Consider the following 27203-nt stretch of genomic DNA (forward strand, 5'->3'; position numbering starts at 1 on the left):
GGTATTCCTTAAGAGCAGTTGATGGAAAGGGGAAAAAAAACACCTCAAGCTGGGTTAGGAGATGGCTCAGTATAACATAACAGTATTACCCAAAAGTGGACAAATGAACAGATAAGATGCCATAGTCCCATTCCGGGATAATCCTTAAGAAGTAGGTAAAAATAATAATTATTTAAAAATAATAATAATAAATTAATAAATAATAATAATAAGATAAAATAAATCCTCCCAATGGGAAAAACTTCAAACAATGCATATACATTTGGTTGTCTACTTGGAGTAAGAACCAGAAGCATGAATCCACACTAATTCACAGGGAGTTGCTAACTGGTTGGCTGGTTGGGAAAAAGACTTCAAAAGAGCAGAATGGAAAACTAGTAACAAAGAAGATGACCTTTCAGAATGGGTAGGGTTTATGAAGATATTTGCATCTCATGTTGAAGTCCAACAAAGAACATCCCCTGTAGGGTAGGCTCTTCCTAATCAATTGGCACACACTATGGATTTCAGTCATACTCTTTCCCCAGTCTGCCTAGTGTTTGAACAGCAAATCTATGAACAAAGAGATGTGTGCACAAGAATAGAGGCTATGCATGAGCTCAACAATGTACTTTGTTTTGTCAGGACTAGCTTGGGTAATGATATTGTTGAGTTCTTATTTTCCAACAGTTGAAATGAACACTGAGCTCTAAATTTGTCACCATTGTCTGAATGTAAAAGCCAGTCACCTGTGGCAATTGATTTACAGAAGATTTATTCCATCATGGATTGGGAAGCTTTTCTTCCTTACTAGGATAGACACATATTCTGGATCTAGCTTTTCCTTCCTTCTTGTAATATTCTGACAGCACTACCTTTTAAAAACTCAGATAAGCCTTTGTAAACCATCATGGAATTCCACATAGCTTTGCTTTGGATCTAGGAACTTATTTACGAATTCAAGTATAGCAATGGGCTAACGTAAGTGAATTTAAATGACCTTAAAACAAGCACATTGCTTGAGAGTAGTTGGACTAGTTGAAAGGTGGTAAAATGGCTTGCTGTTGTCCCCTTTGTAGCACCAATGGGTAGACTACACCCTGAGATGATAGAGTTCTGTCTTGTAAAATGTATTATAAGGTTGAATCAGATACCATTATATGATGCTCTCTTGCAATGGCCAGAGTATACATGCCTGATAATCATGATAGCTTTTCTCACTATCATCTGTAGTAACCTACTGTCAGGATATTTATTTCCTGTAACAGAAATCTTTAGCTTTGGTGGTATGGAGGTCTCAGTTTTTAAGGAGGGAATACTTTAACCATTGAACACAACAATGGTTGTGTATTAGGAAATCGGACAGATACCTAAGCATTTTGGATCCTTGTGCCACTGAAACAGTAGGCAGGACAGAAGCTTCCTCTATTGGCTGAAGAGATCATTCCCAATTACAGAGGAAAAATAAAGTTGCTGCTATATAATAATGACAAGGAGAACAATATCTGTAATCCAGAGGGTTCTCTAGGGTCTCTGTTTGTGAGTCAGGTCAAGGGAAAATCAAGCAACTGAAAATAGAAGACGCAAGTAATTTAACAATACAGAACCTTTGGGAATAAAGTTTGAGTCATTCAACAAAGTAAGAAACCTAGACCAAGGTCCTGGCTAAGGTTAGGGGAAATAAGGAAGATGTAGTAGGGGAAGGAATATGTATATATCAACTATAATCTTTTGAGTAAGTAAAGAAATGAACACTTCAATTGCTTCGCAATTTTTTCTTTTATATGTGTTTATAATACACATGTGCTTATTTGTATATGCCATTTTCTTTTTTGTCTTATTTACATTATAATTCAATATAAAGTTTTTGACAATTAACCTTATAAGGTAATATTCAAGTAACATAATATTCAGTGGTATTGTAACTAAAGTTGTAGATTCAGTGACGATTGAAACTTCATTTGGGAAAAGTTTGTGAAATTTTTGACTTGCAAAAACGTAGCTGTTATCTTGCTGGTGGAAAACCTAGCATGGTTTTGTTGTTTCACAGAAATTCAGTTGTAGCAGAAGGGTGCATAGGAAGGTAAGCAGCCAAAGGGATTGACCATATCATTTAACAAATATATTGCCTCTAGGTACCAAATTCCCACTTAATTGTTATGCTCATTATCCTGGAACATTTCTCTCCTGTCAGAGGGAATAAAATTAGCCTTTGTCAGCAAAGAATATTCAGTGGATCTGGAAGGAAAAGGGCCTCTTCTTGCTTCCTGTTTATGCTCTCTTTTAACTTACTGTCTGTGGTAGTCTGTGTAGTAGTTCCCCAGGGCAGCTTCCCCCAACATACTAGATCATAGCTTCTTCATGCACCACCACAGTGAGTGGTGAGTTCTCTTTGTACTGCTTCCTATTTGATGGTTTTCCCTTGCAATTTAGAGGGTGATTATCACAGCACAACAGCTCCCCATATATGGCATCTCCATCATCCCCAAAGGTGGAGTCCCAGAAAATTCCACAAGCACAGATCCTCTACAGAACTTCCCTGCCTTTCTATTGCCTATAACCTTACTGTCTACATTGAAGTCTGGAGGCCTTGGAGGCAGGGCCCTTCTCTTGGATTTCTTTCTTGTTCTCTTCGTCCTAAGGTGTACTGGCTGCTCACAGTATCTGCTCTTATATTCTTCAGAGTTCTCTTTATGACTTGGTAGCTAATCTCCTTTATGCTCATCTCCTATTATAGTTCTTAATAAATTATTAACACATATAAATTACTGTGTAGTTTGTGTCTCCTACTATATCCCGAGAAATTCACCTGGTACTTTCTTACTGATTACCAGACATGTACCAAAAATTATAGAGATTTGGGAAGCTGTTAACTCTCTTTGGAGAGGTATTAATGTTCTCCTGGAAGACATATAGTATAGGGAAGGGTTGTATAATATTCTCAGAAAAAAAATATATATAACAATATATATATATAAAATATTTACATTAATAATATAATATATATATATAACAATGTCAGTAGTGCTAAGAGATACAAGGGAAAATCTAGTAGGGCAAGGAGATATGAAGAAACAGAGGGTGACTCTTTGGATGGGCTTGTCAAGTAATGCTTCTCTGAGGAGTGTCAAAAGAGCAGATACCTGAATGATGTAGTGATAATGTTCCTGAAAAAAGAACAAATGGAAAAGATACTATAGGATACAATAAACAAGGGAGGTAGATATAAACAATAAGATCAGTAAAGCAGGTGGGCCCCAGATCATGCGGGTTATATTAGGACATATTGAAACCTCTTTTAACTATTTTAGGATTCTCGCCAATCTCTCTGTAACTACCCTTCTGTTTTGTTTTGCTTTTTGTAATGTAAAATTAGTATGTAATCAGAAGGAGCATTTATAAATAATTAGTGCTAGACCTTCAAGTACCAAAAACATACAGTAAAACTCTGGTGTTACAGTGTCTTAGTTTGAGTGTCTGCCAAGTCAGAGCCTTAAAGGAAGACTTGGGAGCAGATAGTTTATTTAAGCAGCTGGCACCTAGCAGCAAGAGTGAGAAAATTGAAGAGTAAAACAAGGGAGAAATAAGAGAAGATAAAGTGTCATTACAGAGCTAGTTACTTATATGGACAACTGGGATTCATTTCCACCAGGGAACCACTGCAGGACAAGGGTTTACATTATGAAATTATATCCTTGCTTTGCCTGGGAGTGCCTTCCAACCTCTCATCCCCTCCACCCACCCACATCCCCAGTGTATTAAATCCCATTAACTTCTAGGTTTCCTTGCATGAATTTGAGCAAGATCTCATGGTTTGGGAAGCACTCAGGCAAAAAAATTGGGAGAGATTTGGCAGGCTTTTAAAATGGAATGTTCTCCTCCCCAGCATAGGAATGACTCAACACAGTTGCAGGTAAAATGAGTGTTGGGTTGGGGGCACAAAAATACATGAGAAGTAGGGTTCATGAAGTACAAAACTTAAATCCAGTGATCTTACTATTGCATAGTTAGTGAAATGCACCAGTGAAGCTTGTTTAAGTTACAGGCTGGGAGTTCCAGGCTTGGCTGAGCTATTTAAACGGCAGCCCCACCTACATTTGGGAGAAACCTGGTAGTTGGTTTCTGTTTAGAGTTAAGTCTGAATGGAATGACTGAGTTTTCTGGCTGGCCGAGACTTGAAAAAGAGTAGCATCAATCCATACGAAATCTTGAAACTCATTTATTTCCAATCTTCGGCCTTATGTAGGGATTTATGCTGGAAAATACTGGAAACCAGGAAATCTGCTTCCTGCCTCTCTGTTGACTGTCTTCTCCCTGGTCTCACCTCTCCTCTCTCTCCACTAGTGCCCACCCATCCTCCAAGCGCACAGCACAAGGTATTTGGAAGAGCTTTGGGTGGAGAATTCCAGTCAAACCAATTATATCCAAATTGGTACTGTTACAAGATCTATTATGTTGGTCTTCTACGATAGCTATAATTGAAATCTCTCTAAAAATTGTTTGGAAAATTGAGAACAGTAAACATATGTTTTTATACTTGCTTGACAATCAGAGATCATCACAATTAAATTCACATGCTTTTGGTTTTTTATGCCATTGTGTGACTGTACTATATAATATCTCAATTGTGCTTTTTTTAAAAAATTTTTAGAATGTTTACATTTTATTTTCAAATTTATAATTTTTGTCTTCTCCATCAATTTCTAGGTTTTCTTTTTGTTGCTCAACCTGTATGTTTCATTGTAAGACTCTCTTCAGATTGTACTTGCTAAGCTGTTTGAGGTTGAGAAGCAAATGAACAGTAAATAGAACCTGTCCTGGGGGGCGCCTGGGTGGCTCAGTGGGTTAAGCCGCTGCCTTCGGCTCAGGTCATGATCTCAAGGTCCTGGGATCGAGTCCCGCATCGGGTTCTCTGCTCCGCGGGGAGCCTGCTTCCTCCTCTCTCTCTCTCTGCCTGCCTCTCTGCCTACTTGTGATCTCTCTGTGTCAAATGAATAAATAAAAGCTTAAAAAAAAAAAAAAAAAAAAGAACCTGTCCTGGGGATCGAAATGAAAGTTACTATTTTTTTTAATGGGTCAGTTATTTAATTAGGTTCTTTGTAAGAAATTTATAATAGCAATTTGTGAGGGAAAACACCAATTTGTGAGGGTAAACTCCATTTGTGAGAGAAAACTCAGAGCAGAAGCAGCCCTGAAGCTGAGAAACAGCTTTTTTGGCAGAATTTGCGAGTCCACAGTTTTCTGATCACCTTGCATTGCTCTGTAATCGCGTATTTCTCTTTCTTACTGCCGAAGATCTCACCCTCCTGGTGTCTGGGCTTCCACAACTTCTTCTTCTTGAAATAAGCATCAGTGAGATGTTTGGGGATTTTCACACTGCTGATATCAGTTTTGGTAGAAGTGGAAATGATGAATTTTTGGTGTGTTCTATGCAGGGGAACTCCATTGAGGGACAGAGGTCCAGTCACACGTAGCAAGCCACTGCTCATTTGCTTCAGGAAAACTACCCTTTTGCCTCTGTGACGCCCAGTGAGGATGATCAAAATGGTCCCAGGGGTGATGCTAGCTGCAGTTTTCTCACATGCTGACTGAAAGGTTTGTTTGTCATGGCTCAACAGCTTTTGAGGCACATCTTCAGTAGGATGATACCTAGGCATTTTGGGTACCACCATTCTTGTCACCACCAACTGGTTTTGTGACGGTTGCAAGAACCTTCTTTTTCTTTTCAACCCTGGATTTAGCTGCCGAATACGTCCTCTTGTATGTGCCCTTTCTGGAATGCATAGGTGATCGGGAGTATCTGCTAATTCCTCTGACTAGGGCAGGGTTTCAAGCTGCAGTGGGGCTTCCCTTTCTTCGGAGTTTTAGCCTGTGGGTTACCCTTCTTAGTCTTGCCACCAGCGGCATCAGCTTTCTTGGCTTCAAGTTTCTTCTCTTTAACATACTGCTCCTCAGCTTTTTCGCCCACCATCTTGCAAGATGGGAAAGAGAACTAAGTCCCCTAAATGAAAGTATTTTAACAGGTATTTTACTCACTCGCGAATTTCTCTTCTATTGATTTATTTTCTTCCCCAATCTGTATCTTTGTTTTGTTACCCAGGATTCTTGAGAAAAATAAAACCTGATAAATTTCTGTAGTTCAAACATTATTCTGTTAGTATTTTTTTAAACTGTTATGCTATATATGTTTTAACATGTCTTACTTCATTTTTTTGTGTTTTCTCTTTCTAACACTGACATCTTCTAAGAACATACACATATACACACACATTCTCACACAGTTTACTCCTACAAATAGTACTATATTGAGATATATATTCTTTTATGTAAAACTAGTGTTGCCAAAAATATTTACAAAAAATAATATTTTGTAAAATATGTCCAAAAATAATTAGTGTTACCAAAAATTATTATTTACAAAAAATAATGTACCTGTCTACTCTTTCATGACCAAACATGTTAAAATTATTGTTCCCAGGAAAATAATATTTTTTAAATGAATTCTTATAATCCATCAGATAAGGAAAACTAAGTTATCCACAATTTAGATCCAAGTAGGATAACAACAGCACCTTCCATTGATAAAATGCTTCCATATATGACTGCCTTTTATGTCTCACAACAAACCTGAAAATTGAAGGATTAGAGGAGTTAATTAGAGAAGAAAGTATGTTTGCATACTTATTTAGTGATTGATATAGCCAAAGATCAGTTGAGTGCAATTCTAACCAAAGTTAAACTTTTAAATTTTCTAAAAGAACTGTGTCTTTACACAGCCTTTTTTTGGTTTGTTTTTACACAGTTGCAACCTCTTCCATTTGACTTCCAAAATAAGTATCAAGGAAGTGTGAAACATTGCCTTTTTACAATAATGTGTAAAATGTTGTGAATGGTCTTACTTGCAGAGAAAATTTATTTTTTTAAGCATGATTCCATCCTTTCATTTAATTGCCTCTGATATAAAATATCTTATTTCTCACTTCAGTCAATTCCTCTTCCAACAAGTGCTAATATAGTGTCAAATTTTGAAAATGATGGCTGTGAGGTTAGGTCCTCTAACAAGGAAAAAACTGTATCTATTTTTTTATACCCAAAATAACCAACAAAGTAAAAAAAACAAAAAACAAAACAAAAACCTTCTTTGTGATAATGTAAAACATAGCAAAAGCAATGTAGTTGGACTAAATTTGCTTTAATTCCTTTAAAATTCATTTTCAGGTACTGAAGAGTCATACAAGCAAAATCAGGCAACAACAGAATTAACTAGCTCCAAAAAACACATTCTCAGCATCTATTTAAAAACACTTGAGAAAGTACGTACTTTTAAAATATTGTTTTGAGGATTCCTAGGTGGCTCAATTGATTAAGTGGCTGCCTTTGGCTCAGTTCATGATGCCAGGGTCCTGAGATCAAGCCCCAAATCGGGCTCCCTGCTCAGCAGAGAGCCTACTTCTCTCTCTCTCCCTCTGCCTGCCACTCTGCTTACTTGTGCTCTCACTCTATCATTCTATCAAATAAATAAATAAAATCTTTAAAAAAGTAAAAAATAGGGCGCCTGGGTGGCTCAGTGGGTTAAAGCCTCTGCCTTCGGCTCAGGTCATGATCCCAGGGTCCTGGGATTGAGCCCCACATCGGGCTCTCTGCTCAGTGGGGAGACTGCTTCCCCCTCTCTCTCTGCCTGCCTGTGATCTCTGTCTGTCAAGTAAAAAAAAAACAAAAAAACAAAAACAAAAACAAACAAAAAAAAAAACTTAAAAAATTAAATTAAAAAAAAAGTAAAAAATAAAATAAAATATGGTTTTGTGGTTTCTATGATGAAAAAATTTCAAGGTAGCTGCCCTGAAGTACTGTACGTGATTTGTCCTGTCCAGTAAAACCAGATAGAATTAAAGATTTGTAACTATTCTCTATTATACTTTAGCAAAATCCCTTATTTGAAATAAGTGACCAAAGTAAATAGCATATACAAATATTCCTTTCTTTAATCATTGTTTGATTAAAAACAATCTGTTCTTGATTTTTGCTTCAATAAAATGGAGGAGGTCATTAATTTGGTAATACCCATACATGTACATCTAATAACTTTACTAAGTGAGTCAAAGTGATGGAAAAATTAGCCTACGCTTCAACAGAGAACTGACTACAAGGTACTAGGAGTTCTGTGGATTCTTTTTTCAGGCTCAGGGCAAGAACTGCTGGTAAAGTTCTTGCATTTTGCATTTGCTAAGGGAGTATTTGTTCAGAGACAACTTTTTACTTGTCAGCTGTCCCTGGTGTTCTAGAGTTGTTTCTATGTTTGATTTGTTATGAAATACTTGAAATACACAACACATGAAAAGAATAACATAATGAATTCCCAGGTGCCTGTCACGCAGATTTAAGAAATGTTAACATTGTGCTTTTTTTTATTTTATATTATTCTTACAGAAATAAAAGATTTACCAATACAGCTTATACTTACTTTGTCTCCTTGCACAAATATCACCTTCCCTTTCTTTTCAGAGAGACTTGGTATCTAATTCTATATTAATATGTAATTATTTATTACATGTGTATATATGTATGAATATATAAAAATAAAATATTTGGAGACTTTTAGATTTTACATAAATTACATCATACAATAATGTTTTCCCCCATTTTCTTTTTCTGTCAACAGTATACACTCAGGTAATATTGTTTTAGAATTAATATAACTGTTTCTTTTTATCTACTGATTACTATTCTATTGTATGAATTAATAAATCACAATTTTATTTTTCCATTCTTTATAGATATTTAAGTTTCCCCATTCTTTATGTTTGCTTATTGTTTAATTTTGGTATTACAAATTATGTTGCAGTGAATACTGCTAAATAAAAACAAATTCAGACTTAGAAAAGAGTGGTATTATTCAGAGGAAATACAATTACCATAGGAAGAACACTGTGGTTTCAGAAATCTGCAAGTATCTCACAGTCAAACAAATAAAACAAAAACCTTCTTATTTTAGGAAAGAGAAGAGAGGAATGGAGAGAGAAGCAGAATCTTATAAGGGGAAGCTAAACATGTAAAAAGAAATGAGCAGTAGGGTCTGACAAGGAAAGGGTCTTGCTGTGGTCATTCAAGTCCCAAGAGAAGCTGATAAGGGGTACAAATTCCACATTTTGAGTGATTTCATGTTCTTGGGACATAGGAAGGAGAGACTCCTGACTGAAGTTCGGTTAAGATAAAGCAGAGGATAAGAAATGGGCAATAGTTAACATTTTGTCAGTTCATGAACTGCTTAAGAGACAAAGTTTGTCCTTAGATACTATTAGGAGTGGAATAAGAGTACTTGTCAGGTCAAAATTGATCCATATAATTTTCAGAGGTTGAGCACCCTTCACATTCTTTTTGGCCTGAAGGACTAGCTGTGTTACATAGTGAGTGTACTATCAGACTGAGAACTGTTGGAAGGATAGTTAATGAGAGTTATATCTAAGAGTAAAATTTAAAAAGAGCAACTATTAAAGTTTGAACAAGTGAGTAAAATCAAGACTTGAGATTTGGAGGAGCCAACTGAGAAGATCCTAATATATTGGATCTGAAAGCATATTCATTCAGATGGTAGAATGAGGTTGGCAGTAGCAGTCTCACAAATTCCCCAGTTGACAGTCTGAATGTTTTTGGTGATGGCATAGGACATCAGAGAGTATTCAAAAACATGCACGGCAGTCTTCCCAAGCACTACAGACAACACTGCATAAATGCCCCCCTCAGAAGGCAAGGGTGATGTGTGACACCAGACAATTGTGAAGGGCAATTAGATGGTTAGTGTGGTTAGCAGTGATGTTGGAACTTCTGGTATAGCGTCATGGATATTTCCTAGAGTAGAGCAAAGAAGATGCAAGAGTTTTGGTAAACTTCCCAAATGCCCACACAAAACAGTAGCTTCAGATACAGACTATCCACCATGATCTACAGCAGCAGTCAAGTCTTTGAGGTTTGACCACAGAAGGTTAACCTCTTCTTCTAAGGCTTCTTGAGAACCTTGTGAGAATTTCACAGTCTCCTTATAGGACTGGCAGTATGTATATAAGTTTGTAGCTAACATGGTTGTATAGACCTTTGGGGTCATCTGGTACGTAGAAAACTTACAGGTGCAGGTATCTTCACTTTTCACAAGTTTGAATTAGGCTACTTGTCTTCTGTGAAAGACCTACATTAGTACCTGTTTTCACTAACTTAAAGAAATCCAGAGGATTTTCAGTTTAAAAAAAAAAAAAAAGACAAAAGTAAAAATAGTGTTCAGTGTGTTTGTTTTGCCATGAGCTGTTACAAAGACATTGTATACCCCAGCAGCTACAGTGGCACCACCAAGCTCCTTCTCCAGGAAATACACTCATCTTGTCACTGCTATAGCTTTGAACTGTTGTTTGTGAGCATCTGTGCTTTATCTCAATTTATTCTCTGCATCTGTTAGCAAGATATGTCCTGAGGTATCAGAAAAACCCAAGAGAGGTTGTTTTTGGTGTCCGGGAATGTTCAAAAAATTTTCCATATACATTAATGGTAATTGCCTTTTCACTTTGTACTGTTGAGCTTATGAAAGGTTTTATAGGAATGCTGTATTTTCAGATAGCAGAGGAAGTCGGTAATGGAACAGTTAAGGTGAGGAAACAAGGGACGTCTGGCTAAAAATTTGATAAGCGCTAATTAAATTAACTAGATAACAGGATCCAGTTCAGTGAGCAGGCATATGCCAATAGGCATTGCTGTACCTCATTAAAGGCTATCCAGGGTTCACAAAATAAATGTCCCATAGATTTGTGTCTTGGGACTCATGTAAACCCTTTTGATAGAATTGTTGTCTCATCAAGCTGGGAAGAGGAAATTGATAACTTTGTTGCTTACAGAAATAGTCCCAAGCATACTGGGTAAAATTATGTTTAAAATCATCTCGATCTATTAGGTTCATATGACAGGCCAAGAAATATGTATTTTTTGTTTTCTCATGGGAATAGTGTAGGTGTTTGTGTTGATGGCAAAGTAGGTTTGATTGCAAATACTTAGGCCCATCGAGGACCCCTGGTTATATTACAATGGAAACAGATTGCCTTGTTTGAAATGTATTGAAATTGAAGGAGGTTCTGTTTGAACTTTGGAGTAGAAACCGAAAAGGCCCCTGAGTGATAAGACAAAGGATGCCCTTAAATCTGAGTCTTTATAGGACTTTATGGGAAACCAGAAGGTTCCAAAAGAAATACAGAGCCAACAAACAAAAGTAAGGTTGCAACGTTATTTATACTAGAAATTATTTTAAAGAAAAAACAAAGGTTGTCAGGTTGTGCTATAAACTGAGCAAAAGAATGCCATAGATTCTGGGCCCCTTGCAGGAATAGAGGAATTATTTAAAGGAGGGAATTATTTAAAGTAGTGTGAGGGGAAAGAGATTTTACAATATAAAGCTCATTGTGAAAAGTTATGGTTGCAACGTGAGGAGGTACATGGATAGCAAAGGTGATGCAGATAAAGAAGATAAAGAAGATAAAGAAGAATGAAGTCAAGAAGGACAATAAAAGTAGTTAAGGAAATGGTAGGAGGCCATGTTCTGACATCTTGGGTGGAAAATCACCACTTCATGATGTCATCAGCTTATCGTAAAGATATCTAACTTGTCTGACATCTTGGGTGGAAAATCACCACTTCATGATGTCATCAGCTTATCGTAAAGATATCTAACTTGTGGCTCCCTCTTCTCCAAAGAGCCTATGTTTAAGGCTTCTATTTAGACTACACTTTCATTCAGAGTAGCATTTATTTCAACTGAAGAGCATGAATCCAAGCTTGGACCACTTGATTTGGGCAGCAGTGTTAGTGGTAAGGAAGATGATCTAAGGGCCTTTCCAATGGGGTGAAATACTGATTTTCAGTTGATGTCAGCTCTAGAGACATCAGAGAACTAAGTCTCTAGTTCCTTGCAGTATTTTAGGATGTTTGAATTGATGAAGATAGAATTTTTGAGAGCTCAGACAGAAAAGTGAATTATCATAGGTCATCAGTTATTACTTGTATTACTATACAGTTATATTGGCACAGTTGCTGTGATTGGTACAGTTGCTGTGCTGCTGTAGGAGAGACCTAGAAGGCAATCAGTGCTAATGGTAAAACCTTGAGCCACAGGAGATTGAGTTATTTCATCCGTTTGTCAAGCTTTAATTTTAATGATCCATTAACTCTCCCATCATTCCAGATGACAATGTCATTTTGGAGATAAGGGAAGAACTTTTTGGATTGGCTAGATGAATCACAAATGAAATGGGTTCCTTGGTCATTTGAACAACCCAGTAGAATTCTGACACATGGAATACTAGTTCCAAAAAAAAGTTTAGTTAAATAGTGACAGGAGTCCTTTTACAGGGAAAACTTCAAGCCAGTGAGAGAACATGCTTATGATAATACAATGATATTCATATCCATGAGATCAAGGGAAATCAGTAAATCTAATTGCCAATGAAATAAAGGTCCTGGTGGGGGGTTCTTTCCTTGCCCCACTTTTGCAGATTTATCAGGATTATATTTTCGAGAGATTGGGCAAGAAGCCACCACTTGATCCAGATAGGGAGTTGAAGTTTCCTCACCAGTGTTGGCAAAGGGATTGATTTAGTTTTTTTCCTTTTTTTTTTTTTTTCAACTTAATTATTTTTATTTTTTTTTCAGTGTTCCAAAACTTTCTGGCCTTTATAAAATACTCATAGAGGAAGAAACCAGGCCAGTATCTGGGTTATTCCAAAGTCTGTCTGGTTAGATAAGACACCCGGATAGTTCCCAGTTAGCCTTTTAATACTTAAGGGCTTTGAATTAGGAGACTTTAAGTACTGCAAATAGAGGATCAGGTGTAATCAGAGTAGATTTAGGGGCTTACCTGATTGAAGTGAAAGTATAGGGCTTTATGACAATTTAGTATATCTAACAGTATATCTAAACTGCTATCTTTAGCTTTAACAGTTTTGTGGCCCCTAAGGATAGCTATTGAGTTAAATCCTCTGATTTTCCTTAATATATCCAGATAATATACTATTCCAAAACACAGATCTATTGTCTGTAAAAATGCCAAATTTCCTATTGGTAGCCAAAGAGAAGGTTCTTATGAAAACCATGAAGTCAAAGATCTGAGCTGACTTTGCACCAACTGAAGACCTACACTGAATAGAATTTTGAAAATCAGAAATGACATATTTTGGTTAAAAATGTCCTTTTAAGTTTTGAAGATCTGAGCCATCAACAAAGAGAATAAGGTCTGGATTTGCAAGGGATTTCTAAGAGTCAGAATGGGAGAGGATTTAGGCTTGAGTGTCTATAACATAATTATTCAGTTGTCCTTTAGCTGGGAGAGGGAGCAGACTAGTGGGACTGAGATTTTGTCATGGGTGGGAAAGAGAGTAGAAGAATTCCACAACAGGTGAACTTGAGCGATCAGGAAAAGGGTCCCAACTGCACAAAGGACATAAATGTTCAGGGTATGACGTAGCACGAGGTCAGATATGGTTGAACTCTATTTGCAATTGCCACTCTTGCCAGCAAGGAAAGACAAAAAGCTTGAGCTAAGACTGAAATATCTGATTGACCTCTGATATCTATTAAATCTTTGAAATAGAACCCCTAAGCCATGCCCTTCTCTTACATGAACAAACAAAAAAATCAAAGAGTAGTCAAGAAGCCCTAAATGGGATAAAAGAAAGGGATTCAAATCATTTGACAGAAGGCAAGTCTCAGAGGATCAGATAAAGTTTCTTTAGTCATGCTGTATAAACGGGATGTTATAGCAGAGAAGGTAAGGATCTGCATTCTACAGTGGCCAGTTCCAGAAAGCCTTGAAGTTATCCTTTGGTTTCAGATAAGAGGTTGTTAAATATGACCTTGATATGATCTGGGGGATCAGGTTTTTCCCTCAGGGGGAATATCATAACCTAAATAGTGGACTTGGGGACAACAGAGATGAACTTTGTCTCTTGAAACCTTCTGGCCCTTTTGAACTAAGTCTTATAGTAAGTATATTTCATGAAAAGAGTTGCTGTATGTCTTAAGACAAAAAGAGAGGTCATCTACATATTGAATGAAGGTTGAATTACAAAGATCAAATCTTTTAGATTTGCACTTAATGTTCAGGAAAATTTTGTAAAGGATTCTGTAAATTCCTGGGGCATGAGTGTTCCAGTATATTGTTGATTTTTTTCCATGTAAAAGTAAATAGATACTGGGAGTTAGGATTAAAGTATATGCTGAAGAAAGCAAAATATAAGGCAACAATAAAATAAGTGACATCAGAGGAAAGGTTGGAAGAGAGAATAGGATTAGGGAAGGTCATAAAGGATATAAATTCACAATTAAGGACTCCGCCTCTAAGGTAAGTCCCAAGTCTTTTTCCCATAGCCTCAAGTGAATCAGAAATGTGAGTGAACAAGTCTTGAATGTGGGAATTGTAAAGGGCTTGTGAGCTGTGAAAGGAGCAAGAAAACTTAGATCATTTATTAGAGCTATCAGAGAAGAAAAGATTAGTACCTCACGTGAACATGAAATACTACAATCTAATTACGATATGTCCTGCATATTAAATGAACTGAATTCTGGAACTTAATAAAAACCCATGTGGGGAATGATATCTGAGAGACATAGGAGTAGGTTTAAAAAAGGGGCAAAATGTAGTAAGTTGGTTCAGTGCAACACAGAGATTGTTTGTGTACTCTGAGGGATTGTAGTAGAAAACCGTGAGGTGTCACATGTAGAGCAAGTGGCCCTGGTGTATACCAGAAAGGTAATGGGATGTCCATTCACTGGGATTATTATTTCCCCAGTTTGCTTAAAGATATCTGGGGTAGATACAAGCTGATCTCTCACAGAAGAGTCATCGAAATTCTGAGGATTGTGTCTTAGGACATTTTTTTGCCCAGTGTTCTTTCTCCTTGCAAATACCACAGGTGTCTCTTCCAAAGCCTAGTAAGGTTGAGGGGTATTAAGGTCTTATAATAATTATCCTCAAGTTGTTTAATTTAGAGTCATGAGTTTATACTCATATATGAGCTTTATCAGCTCATATATCCTCAGAGTACTGTGTTAAAGAATGGATTTCAGAGACAGGGACATTTCTTCAATTAATCTAATATTATTAAGTATTAGAATAGTATAATATTTCTACATGGAACCTATCATTAACAAAACAGATGCCATGTGGCCATCTAGAGTTGGATCTAAATGTTTCTAGATATTATCAAGGAGCTTTTTCCCCATTTCCTTAGCTCTGTTATAGCCCTCTGGGTTATTTTAATTTCTTCATAGATCCAATTTAGAATTTTCTAATTGTAAAAAGGAGTTGAGCCAGTTGGCAAAGATATGAGTCCCAGAGCGGATGCCCCTAAGATTAACCTGAATTGTATAGAGACTTGTCTCTATTTTTACATGGGTCAACGAAATTCATTATAGCATACAGATCAGCTTGAGACCAATGTTAAAAAAATAATCTGCTGGGAAGGGGGTAAATTGGTCTCTGTAGTTTCTCGTTCTTAGAGTCTTAACATTGTAGGAGCAGTACTAAGGTCACAAGATACTATGGAGAATTAAGAAGCTAGTAAGGTTAGGGTCAAGAAGTAGAGGATAAAACACAAAGTGAATGAGAACATGGTTATGGGAAAGACTTGTATAAATTTGGAGGAGCAGAAGGGAAAGGAGGGATGCCTTGGTGACTCAGTCACTTAAGTATCTGCCTTCAGCTCAGGTCATGATTTTGGGGTCCTGGGATCAGCAGCATTGGGCTCCCTGCTCAACAGGGAGTCTTCTTGTCCCTCTCCCTTTGCTCCTCCCCACTGCTGCTCATGCTCGCTTGCTCTCTCTCAAATAAATAAGTGAAACCATTAAAAAAAAGGGGGGGGAAAGGAGTAGAACGTGTTGAGGGTACAAGTATCTTGGAGAAGGGAATGAAAGAAGTAACATTGGAGAAAAACAGGTGGTTCCTCAAAAGATTGACTAGCATAGCTTCTGATAGAATAGATTGAGATTGTTTAAGGTGCTGAGATTTGATTAGGAGAACAGTTTTTTGGTTTCTTCATACCAAAAAACAGAAACAAAAACAAATAAAAAACACCAGATTATTGATTGGAGAATATTTGAATATTCTTGAATCCTAGACAACTAGGATTTAAGAGCTCCCTAAAAATATACTAAATGAAGGACGTCTCCAAAACCCCAATGTGACCATTGCAATTCCAAGTTATCCTTAGTAAAAGTTGGCCATTTTTGAAAGTTTTGGCGAAATTAGTAGTGGTGAAGCATATAGTCAGGTGGAGTTCATCTACTCTCAGTCCTGGGAAATTGAGAGTTATCTGTGGGAGGATCAGGATCAGGTAGAAAGAGGAGACAGGTAATAAAAAAATCACTTCCATGTATAGTCCTCCCTTGAGAGCCAAAGTGGTCTGTTGTGCTTTCCTTGAAGAGCTGGAAGACTAGCTCTGTGCAAACCTTGAACGTGGAATCAGGAAATGCAGAGAAGCATCCCCCCAAAAAACTGAGGATTTCCCTCCAGAAAGTCAAGCTGTAAATCCCCACTCCAAAAGAACCAAGAAAGCCTTTACCCAGTAAGAGTTTCACTGGAACAAAAAAGACCCAGCAAAAATCCTGCTCAAACAGAAAAGAACCAGGAAGTGAAAAGAACTGGAAAGAGCTCAATTGAATAGTTAAAAGCAACTCTCTAGCATGCTACTATAGAGAAATGTCTGGAGCACTGGATTAGGAGTTGTGACATACCATAGATCCTGATTTCTCTAGCCAGGAAGGACCCAGGGTTTTGAGAAACCAGAATGAATGCCTAGGTAAAGAGAGCAGGGTATGAGGGTCTGTCAGCACTCTATCCATGTCATGGCACCAGAAACTATTAAATTAAAAACAAATTAAGGGAAAAAAAAACATGTAAATCCAGATTTAGAGGCTTTATTCAGAAAAAAATAAAATACTGCTCCAATGGGGAGAATGCTCCAATTTCAGAAATATACAAGCATTTCACAACCCAACAGAAAAAGTTTTTTTGTTCATAGGCTCAAGGAGGGGCAAGCAGATATAAGCAAAATCTTTTAAGGGACAGCTGGACAAGCAAAGGGAAATGACTAGTGGGGTCTGCCACGGAAAGGATCTTGTGATCAGTTTATTCTCTGGAGAAGCTGATAGAGGGCAGACTCCAGTGTTTTAGTGCTTGCTCATGCTTGGGAGCATGCAGAGCCCTTCTGGAGAAAGGTGAGAAGACTGACTGAAGTTTAGTCAAGAAAAAGCAGAGGGTAGGAAACGGCCATTGCAAACACTTGGTCCTCCATAAACAATTCTCCTTGTGTTTGTCTGTGAGAAGTTCTCATATCAAGGATCAGAAAGTATTTTTTTTTTTAATAAAAGAGAAGGTAAGTGCTGTGAAGTGTGTAAACCTGGTGATTCACAGACCTGTACCCATGGGGATAAAAATATATGTTTATAAAAAAAATAAAAAATTAAAAAAAAAAAGAGAGAAGATAGTAAATAATTTAGCTTTGTGTCTGTATGGTTTCTGTCACAAATCAGCCATGGTGGCTTGAAAGCAGCCATAGACATATTGAAAGGAATGTGCAAAATTAGGCTCTAGCATTACTTTACAAAACAGGTGCTTGGCAAGATGTGGCAATTGGGGCATACTTTGCCAACCCATCATTTATGGCATTTTATCAAATAGGAATTAAATGTCCTGAAATGTGGGGGAGGGGGAGCAAAACACAAGTAATCAGCCTGTTTCTAATTGGCCAGATCATTTCATAAAGCCATATCTATCCACAAGGGACTTGAGAAATATAGATACTGAATAAAACATATCACTCCCAAACAAATTATTTGTGATTAAGAAAGAAAAACATCCAGTTTCTTATTTGAGTTTGTGCCTTTTATAGGGCATCTCTGATGTTCAGTAAAGGAAAAAAAAAAAAAAAAAAAGAACCTATTGTATGAGAGTTGAGCTAACTTTATAAAGACCAGTATTATTTAACTCAAGTTTAAGTAAGAGTAGGGAACAATTAATCTTATGTTATCTTAAAATAGAAACATGAAATATTCCTAAAAGTCTTTTTTTCTATTTTGCTTTATTCATTATAGCATTTAACACAGAATCTGAGGGAACTAGAGCTGATTTAATGATTAAAATACTGTAGTCTTCCCCAAATTACAATGATCAAACACAAGTAAGCCTAAAGCATAAAGGGAGTTTCAAATCCTGAGGATTTTGGATGATATGCTAGAACTAAGATGGTCAGCATTTATAAACTGCTTTTCAAATTGATTTGAACTGAGAGAACGTTTAAAGTACCCAACTTTTGTAGCAACATGGACGGGACTGGAAGAGATTATGCTGAGTGAAATAAGTCAAGCAGAGAGAGTCAATTATCATATGGTTTCACTTATTTGTGGAGCATAACAAATAGCATGGAGGACATGGGGACTTAGAGTGGAGAAGGGAGTTGGGGGAAATTGGAAGGGGAGGTGAACCATGAGAGACTATGGACTCTGAAAAACAATCTGAGGGTTTTGAAGGGACGGGGGGTGGGAGGTTGGGGTACCAGGTGGTGGGTATTATAGAGGGCACGGATTGCATGGAGCACGGGGTGTGGTGCAAAAATAATGAATACTGTTACGCTGGAAATAATAAAATAAATAATAATAAAAAAATAAATAAATAAATAAAGTGTCCATGAAATCCTAATTCAGGATATGAAAAAGGTGACATATATCTGTTTTCCTTACTAAGGAATTTGGGATTTCACTGGTTCACCCCCTAAAGCCATCTCCTTTGCTCCTTTACACATTTCTGCATGAAGACAATCCATTCTCTGGACGTGATAGTCCCCAGTTCTTAGCTAGTTTAGCCATCTACATGCTGATCAGTGTCAGAAGGAGAGAAAATCCCCCTTGAGCACTCCTCTGGCCTTTCCAAGGCCAGTCTTATCTTTACAAACTTTCTTCATTTGCTTTATCATCCTGCCCTGGAGAGGATGGATTTTGTATATATATATATACATATACATTATATGTACATATATCAATATATAGATGATATCATTGAGACATATCTTAATATTATATTATTGAAATATATATTATATTTGATATATAATATATTTTATATAAATACATATAAATTTATAGATTTATATATTTTAAATATATAAAATATATATATTTTTAAGTTAAACATTGTGGTTGGTTTTAAACAGCACACTAAAATAAGGCTATACTGTTTAATCATCTGATTTCATATGTTGAAGTCTTTTGAGTCCTTTCTCATTTTAACTTTTTGTATTTCTGCATTTCCTATCTCATGACTTTGTTATTTTTCCCTTTATTAAGCATATTTTGTGATTAGCACATAAACATCAATGATTGAGGAGATCTGTTTTGGACTAATTTTTTAAAAAATTAAATTAAGTATCAGGAGCTTGTGTGGGTATTTTTCCTTTTAGCAATTAATCTTGTTTCATTTTATGGGTTTATAGGTACACTCATTTCTTTTACCTTCTGTTATTTAAAACCATCCCATATCTAATTGTCACCAATAACTTACTTAAATCACTATTTTAATAAAAATGTACTTACATCAGTGGGCAATAAGAAGAGTTACTTTTTACTATGATTCTTTGAGGCTAAAAACCCCTTCTCTGGCCATGGTCTGAACTGAAAATGAATAGATAAATAGAAAGCATTGAGCTGCAGCATTTAGTATGTGCTCAGCATTTAGTAGTTGATTTGTGTTGATGGCCCAGGTTTCTCAGCTTCTGTAGAAGTAATTCTATATAATGACTTCAGACTGTCGTGGTGACATTTCTACAATTTTGTATTTCTATTAGCATTATATCAAGAATAGCAAAACAAACAAACAAACAAACAAAAAACCCAGAATACTGCAACTTTCCAACAGCCAACTAAAAGAAAAAAGAAAAAAAAAAACTGTCTTAATGTATTTTCATTTACAAACATGATTTGGTTTCTATATGATGTCATCAAACAGGTAGAACACTAATTTACTTAAAAACTCACTGGCATTATCCAAAAGATCTCTAAAATGTTATTTGCCTCTGTCTGATCCATAATTTCATTTTCTTATAGGAATAATGTATCTGAAGGGACATAGAAATACAAACAAGAACATATGATAGGCAAGTAGTTGGTTTTTCAAAGATTATTAGTATTCCAGTTTTATTATTTTTTTATGAAATGACTCTAAATTGGATGATTATAGTTATGTACTTACCGAATGACATGCATTAGCTCATTTGCCTTGGAATATATAGAATGCAGTCTTGAATGCTATTGTCTTCAGTTGTTAAAGTTTACCTGATTTCTTGGAGATTTAAAGCAAATTTCCATGATCTTCTGTGATATTCTACTTAATGTGATTTCTTTCAGGTAGTTTCCAAAGAACATAGTGGCTCATGATTGTCTCTATCCTATGCGTTTTCTATTCTTTATAAATATATATTTTAATAAATTGTTTGGCTAACACTTTTTCCTTTTTTTTTTTTTAAGATTTTCTTTTATTTATGTATTTGACAGGGAGAGAGAAAGAGAGAGCAAGCACAACAAGGAGGAGTGGCAGGTAGAGGGAAAGGGAGATGCAGACTCCTCCCTGTTGAAAAGAGAGCCCATCTTGGCGCTTGATCTGGGACTTTGGGATCACGACCCAAGCCAAAGGCAGATGCTTAATGGACTCAGCCACCCAGGTGCCCTTGCATGTGTGTTCTATCTTCGTATCTGAATAGAAGGCTAACACTTTTTCATCATGATTACTGGCTACGGTTTTCTGGAGTGACCGAAGATTTATTTTTATTTATTTATATATTTTTAATGAACATATGATGAATTATTTGCCCCAGGGGTACAGGTCTATGAATCATCAGTCTTACACATTTAACAGCACTCACCATAGCACATACCCGCCCCAATGTCCATAACCTAGTCACCCTATTCCCACTTCCCACCCCTCAGCAGCCCTCAGTTTGTTTTGCGAGATTAAGAGTCTCCATCTCGATCCCATCTTGATTCATTTTCCCCTCCCTACCTCTCCACGATCCCTGCATTGCCTCTCAAATTCCTCATATCAAAGAGATCATATGATAATGGTCTTTCTCTGACTGACTTATTTCGCTTAGCATAATACCCTCTAGTTCCATCTACTTCATTGCAAATGGCAAGATTTCATTTCCCTTGAAGGCTGCATAGTATTCTATGATATATATATACCACCTCTTCTTTATCCATTCATCTGTTATGGACATCTAGGTTCTTTCCACAGTTTGGCTATTGTGGACAATGCTGCTATAAACATTTGGGTGCACATGCCCCTTCAGATCACTACATTTGTATCTTTGAGGTAAATACCCAGTAGTATGATTGCTGGGTCATAGGGTAGCTCTATTTTCAACTTTTTGAGGAACCTCCATAATGTTTTTCCAGAGTGGCTGTACCAGCTTGTATTCCCACCAATATTGTAGGAAGGTTTTCCTTTCTCTGAATATTTGCCAACATCTATTATTTCCTGACTTGTTAATTTTAGCCGTTCTGACTGGTGTGAGGTAGTATCTCACTATGGTTTTGATTTGGATTTTGCTGATGCCGAGTGATGCTGAGCACTTTCTCATGTGTCTGTTGGGCTTTTGGGTGTCTTTGCAGAAATGTCTATTCATGCCTTCTGCCCATTTCTTGATTGGATTTTTTTGTGCTTTGGGTGTTGAATTTGATAAGGTCTTCATAGATTTTGGATACTAGCCCTTTATCTGATATGTCATTTGCAAATATATTCTCCGATTCTGTCAGTTGTCTTTTGGTTTTGTTGACTGTTTCCTTTGCTGTGCCAAAGCTTCTGATCTTGATGAATTCCCAATAGTTCATTTTTGTCCTTGCTTCCCTTGCCTTTGGTGATGTTTCTAGGATTAATTTGCTGTGATGGAGGTCAAAGAGGTTGCTGCCTATATTCTCCTCAAGGATTTTGATGGATTCTATCTCACATTGAGGTCTTTCATCCATTTTGAGTCTATTTTTGTGGTGTAAGGAAATGGTCTAGTTTCATTCTTCTGCATGTGGCTGTCCCATTTCCCCAGCACGATTTGTTGAAGAGACTGTCTTTTTTCCATTGGACATTCTTTCCTGCTTTTTTGAAGATTAGTTGACCATAGAGTTGAGCGTCCATTTCTGGGCTCTCTATTCTGTTCCAGTGATCTATGTGTCTGTCTTTATGCCAGTACCATACCATCTTGATGATATAGCTTTGTAATACAGCTTGAAGTCTGGAATTGTGATGCCATCAACCTTGGTTTTCTTTTTCAACATTCCTCTGGCTATTTGGGATCTTTTCTGGTTCCATATAAGTTTTAGGATTCTTTGTTCCATTTCTTTAAAAAAAAATTGATGGTATTTTGATAGGGATTGCATTAAATATGTAGATTGCTTTAGGTAGCATAGACATTTTCACAATATTTGTTCTTCCAATCCATGAGCATGGAACGTTTTTCCATTTCTTTGTGTCTTCCTCAGTTTGTTTTGTGAGTATTTTATAGATTTCTGAGTACAGATTCTTTGGCTCTTTGGTTAGATTTATTCCTAGGTAGCTTATGGTTTTGGGTGCAATTGTAAATGGAATTGACTCCTTAATTTCTCTTTCTTCTGTCTTGCTGTTGGTGTACAGAAATACAACTGATTTCTGTGCATTGATTTTATATCCTGACACTTTACTGAATTCCTGTATAAGTTCTAACAGTTTTGGAGTGGAGTCTTCTGGGTTTTCCACATAAAGTATATTATCATCTGCAAAGAGTGAGAGTTTGACTACTTCTTGTCCATTCAGATGTCTTTAATTTCTTTTTGTTGTCTGATTGCTGAGGCTAGGAGTTGTAGTACTATATTGAATAACAGTGGTTATATTGGACATCCCTGCTGTGTTTGTGATCTTGGTGGAAAAGCTCTCAGGTTTTTCTCCATTGAGAATGATATTCATGATGGGTTTTTCATAGATGGCTTTGATGATATTGAGGTATGTACCCTCTATCCCTACACTTTGAAGAGTTTTGATCAAGAAAGGATGCTTTACTTTGTCAAATGCTTTTTCAGCGTCTATTGAGAGTATCACATGGTTCTTGTTCTTTCTTATTAATGTATTGTATTGCAATGATTGATTTGGGGATGTTGAACCAACCTTGCACCTCTGGAATAAATCCCACTTGGCCATGGTGAATAATCCTCTTAATATACTGTTGGATCCTATTGGCTAGTATTTTGGTGAGAATTTATGCATCTGTGTTCATCAAGGATATTGGTCTGTAATTCTTTTTGTCGGGGTCTTTGTCTGGTTTTGGGATCAAGGTAATGTTGGCCTCATAAAATAAGTTTGGAAGTTTTCCTTCCATTTCTATTTTTTGGAAAAGTTTCAGGAGAATAGGAATTAATTCTTCTTTAAATGCATGGTAGAATTCCCCTGGGAAGCCATTTGTCCCTGGGCTCTTGTTTGTTGAAGGATTTTTGATGACTGCTTCAGTTTCCTTACTGTTTATGGGTCTGTTCGGGTTTTCTATTCTTCCTGGTTCAGTTTTGGTAGTTTATATGGCTCTAGGAATGCATTCATTTCTTCCAGATTGTTGAATTTGCTGATGTATAGTTGCTCATAATATGTTATTATAATTGTATGTATTTCTTTGGTGTTGGTTGTGTCTCTCCTCTATCATTAATGATTTTATTTATTTGGGTCCTTTGTCTTTTCTTTTTGAGAAGTGTGACCAGTGGTTTATCAATCTTATTAATTCTTTCAAAGTACCAGCTCCTAGTTTCATTGATTTGTTCTACTGTTCTTTTGGTTTCTATTTCATTGATCTCTGCTCTGATCTTTATGATTTCTCTTCCCCTGATGGGTTTAGGCTTTCTTTGTTTTTCTCCAGCTCCTTTACATGTAGGGTTAGGTTGTGTATTTGAGATCTTTCTTGTTTCTTGAGAAAGGCTTGTGTATCTATATACTTTCCTCTAAGGATCACCTTTGCTGTGTCCCGAAGATTTTCAACAGTTGTGTTTTCATTTTCATTTGTTTCCATGAATTTTTAAAATTCTTCTTTAATTTCCTGGTTGACCCATTCATTCTTTAGTAGGGTGCTCTTTAGCCTCCATGTATTTGAGTTCTTTCCAGCTTTCCTCTTGTGATTGAGTTCTAGTTTCAGAGCACTATGGTCTGAAAATAAGCAGGGAATGATCCCAATCTTTTGGTACCAGTTGAGACCTAATTTGTGGCCCAAGATGTGATCTATTCTGGAGAATGTTCCATGTGCATTAGAGAAGAACGTGTATTCTGTTGCTTTGGGATGGAATGTTCTAAATATATCTGTGATGTCCATCTGGTCCAGTGTGTCATTTATAGCCTTTATTGTCTTGTTGATCTTTTGCTTAGATGATCTGTCCATTTCACTAAGGGGGCGTATTAATGTTCACTACTATTACTGTATTATTTTTGATGTGTTTCTTTGATTTTGTTATTAATTGGTTTATCTAGTTGGCTGCTCCTATGTTTTGGGCATAGATATTTAAAACTATTAGATCTTCTTGTTGGACAGATCCTTTAAGTGTGATATAATGTCCTTCCTCATCTCTTAATATAGTCTTTGGCTTAAAGTCTAATTAATCTGATAGAAGGGTTGCCACCCCAGCTTTCTTTTGATGTCCATTTGCATGTTTTCCACCCCCTCACTTTAAATCTGGAGGTTTCTTTGAGTCTAAATTTAGACAGTGTATCAATGGGTCTTATTTATTTATCCATTCTGATACCCTTTGTCTTTTGATTGGGGGCATTTAGCCCATTTACATTCTGGGTAACTATTGAAGGATATAAATCTAGTGCCATTATATTGCCTATAATGTGTCTGTTACTGTATATTGTCTCTGTTCTTTTCTGTCTGTTACTTTTTGTCTCTCTTTGCTTAGAGGACCGCTTTCAATATTTTCTGTAGAGCTGGTTTGGTGTTTGCAAATTCTTTTAGTTTCTCTTTGTCCTGGAAGCTTTTTATCTCTCTTTCTATTTTCAATGCTAACCTAGCTGGATATAGTATTCTTTTTTTTTTTTTTTAAAGATTTTATTTATTTATTTATTTGACAGAGATCACAAGTAGGCAGAGAGGCAGACAGAGAGAGAGGAAGGGAAGCAGGCTCCCTGCTGAGCAGAGAGCCTGATGTGAGGCTCAATCCCAGGACTCTGGGATCATGACCTGAGCCGAAGGCAGAGGATTTAACCCACTGAGCCACCCAGGCCCCCCTGGATATAGTATTCTTGGTTGCATATTTTTCTAATTTAGTGCTCTGAATATATCATGCCCATCCTTTCTGGCCTGCCAGGTCTCTGTGGATAGGTCTGCTGTCAGTCTAGTATTTCTACCATAGTGAGTTACAGACCTCTTGTCCTGAGCTGCTTTCAGGATTTTCTCTTTGTCACTAAGACTTATAAGTTTCACTGTTAGATGATGGAGTGTGGACCTGTTTTTATGGATTTTGAAGGGTATTCTCTGTGCCTCCTGGATTTTGATGCTTATTCCTTTCACCAAATTGGGAAAATTCTCTACTATAATTTGCTCCAGTATACCTTCTGCTTCTCTCTCTCTTTCTTTCTTCTTCTTCTGGGATCCCAATTATTCTAATATTGTTTCATCTTATGGTATCACTTATCTCTTGAATTCTCCCCTTGTGGTTCAGTAGTTGTTTGTCTCTCTTTTGCTCAACTTCTTTATTCTTTGTCATTTTGTCTTCTATATCACTAATTCTCTCTTCTTCCTCATTTATCCTAGCAGTAAGATCCTCCATTTTTTATTGCACTCATTGATACTTTTAAAATTTCAACTTGTTTATATTTTAGTTCTTTTATTTCTCCAGAAAGAAATTCTCTAATAATCTTCCATGCTTTTTGAGCCCATGTAGCACCTTGGTAATCATCTTTCTGAACTCTAATTCTGACATATTACTAATGTCAGCATTGATTAGGTCCCTAGCCCCTAGTGCTGCTTCTTATTCTTTTTTTTTGTGGTGAGTTTTTCCGCCTTGTTATTTTATCCAGATAAGAATAGATGAATGAGAGAACAAAATGCTAAAAGGATACTAACAACCCCAGAAATATATGCACTAACCAAATGAGACCTGAAACTAGGGGGGAGAAGAAACGGGGGTAAAAAAGGAAAAAAATATATATATATTCATATATAGATAAAAATATATGTAAATATATATATAAATATATATATATATATATATATATATATACTGGTGAATAGAACAGAGCCACTTACTTGATTTTGGGTGTATTTTGATCTGTTAGAAGAAACTACCTCCCAAAATCTTAAAAAAGAATACACACACACACACACACACACAAATAAGGGTAAACACGATGAAGCAATGGAATATGACTGTAAAGATGAAAATTTAAAAGGATTCTAAAAAAGGAATTGATAAGAAGTTGGTTTAAAAAAAAAAAAAGAGGAAAGAATGTGATTAGGCTGAAAACCAGAAGAAAGCCCTGTACTAGATTTAGAGTATATTTTGATCTATTAGAAGGTATTGCATCTGAAAATTTTAAAGAAAAAAACCCAAACCTATAAGTATACAAAAAATAAGGTTAAATACAATGAAGGGATAAAATATGACTATAACAATGAAAATTTTAAAAGATTTTTCAAAAGGTTTTGATAAGATAAAATAGTTAAAAAATTAAAATAGCAAAGAGTACGAATTTTAAAAATAGAATAAGAAAAAATTAAATTAAAAAAATTTAACTTTGTAAGACTAAAGGATCATGGTGTAAAAGCCATGAATTCTATGCATTGCTTTCCCCTAGCTCTGGATTTCCACAGTTCTCATTGATCTGTAAACTTGGCCTGGCTGGATGTTCTTGCTGATCTTCTGGGGGAGGGACTGTTGCAGCAATTCTCAAATGTCTTTGCCCGAAGTGGAATTGCACTGCCCTTGCCAGGGGCCACGCTAAATAATCTGCTTGGGTTTGCTCTCAGAGCTTTTGTTCCCTGAATGCTTTCCTTTTTCTGTACAGCTTTAGAGGATGGGAATGAAGATGGTGGCCTCCCATTCTCCAGCCCGTAGGAGCCAAGAGCTCAGTGCCCCACTCCTCAGTGCATTTTCAGAGAAAAGCAGTCAATTCTTCCTGTCTCCCTGGTCTCCAGCCACACTCTTAGTTCACC

General features: G+C 36.5%; 1 pseudogene; it reads right to left on the minus strand.

Moving 5' to 3' along the window:
* Window positions 1–5132: 5132 nt before the first annotated feature.
* Window positions 5133–5975, minus strand: LOC116596525 (annotated as a pseudogene).
* Between the last annotated feature and the right edge of the window lie 21228 nt (window positions 5976–27203).

This window comes from Mustela erminea, chromosome 7 (genome assembly GCF_009829155.1).
Source record: "Mustela erminea isolate mMusErm1 chromosome 7, mMusErm1.Pri, whole genome shotgun sequence".
NCBI lineage: Eukaryota > Metazoa > Chordata > Mammalia > Carnivora > Mustelidae > Mustela > Mustela erminea.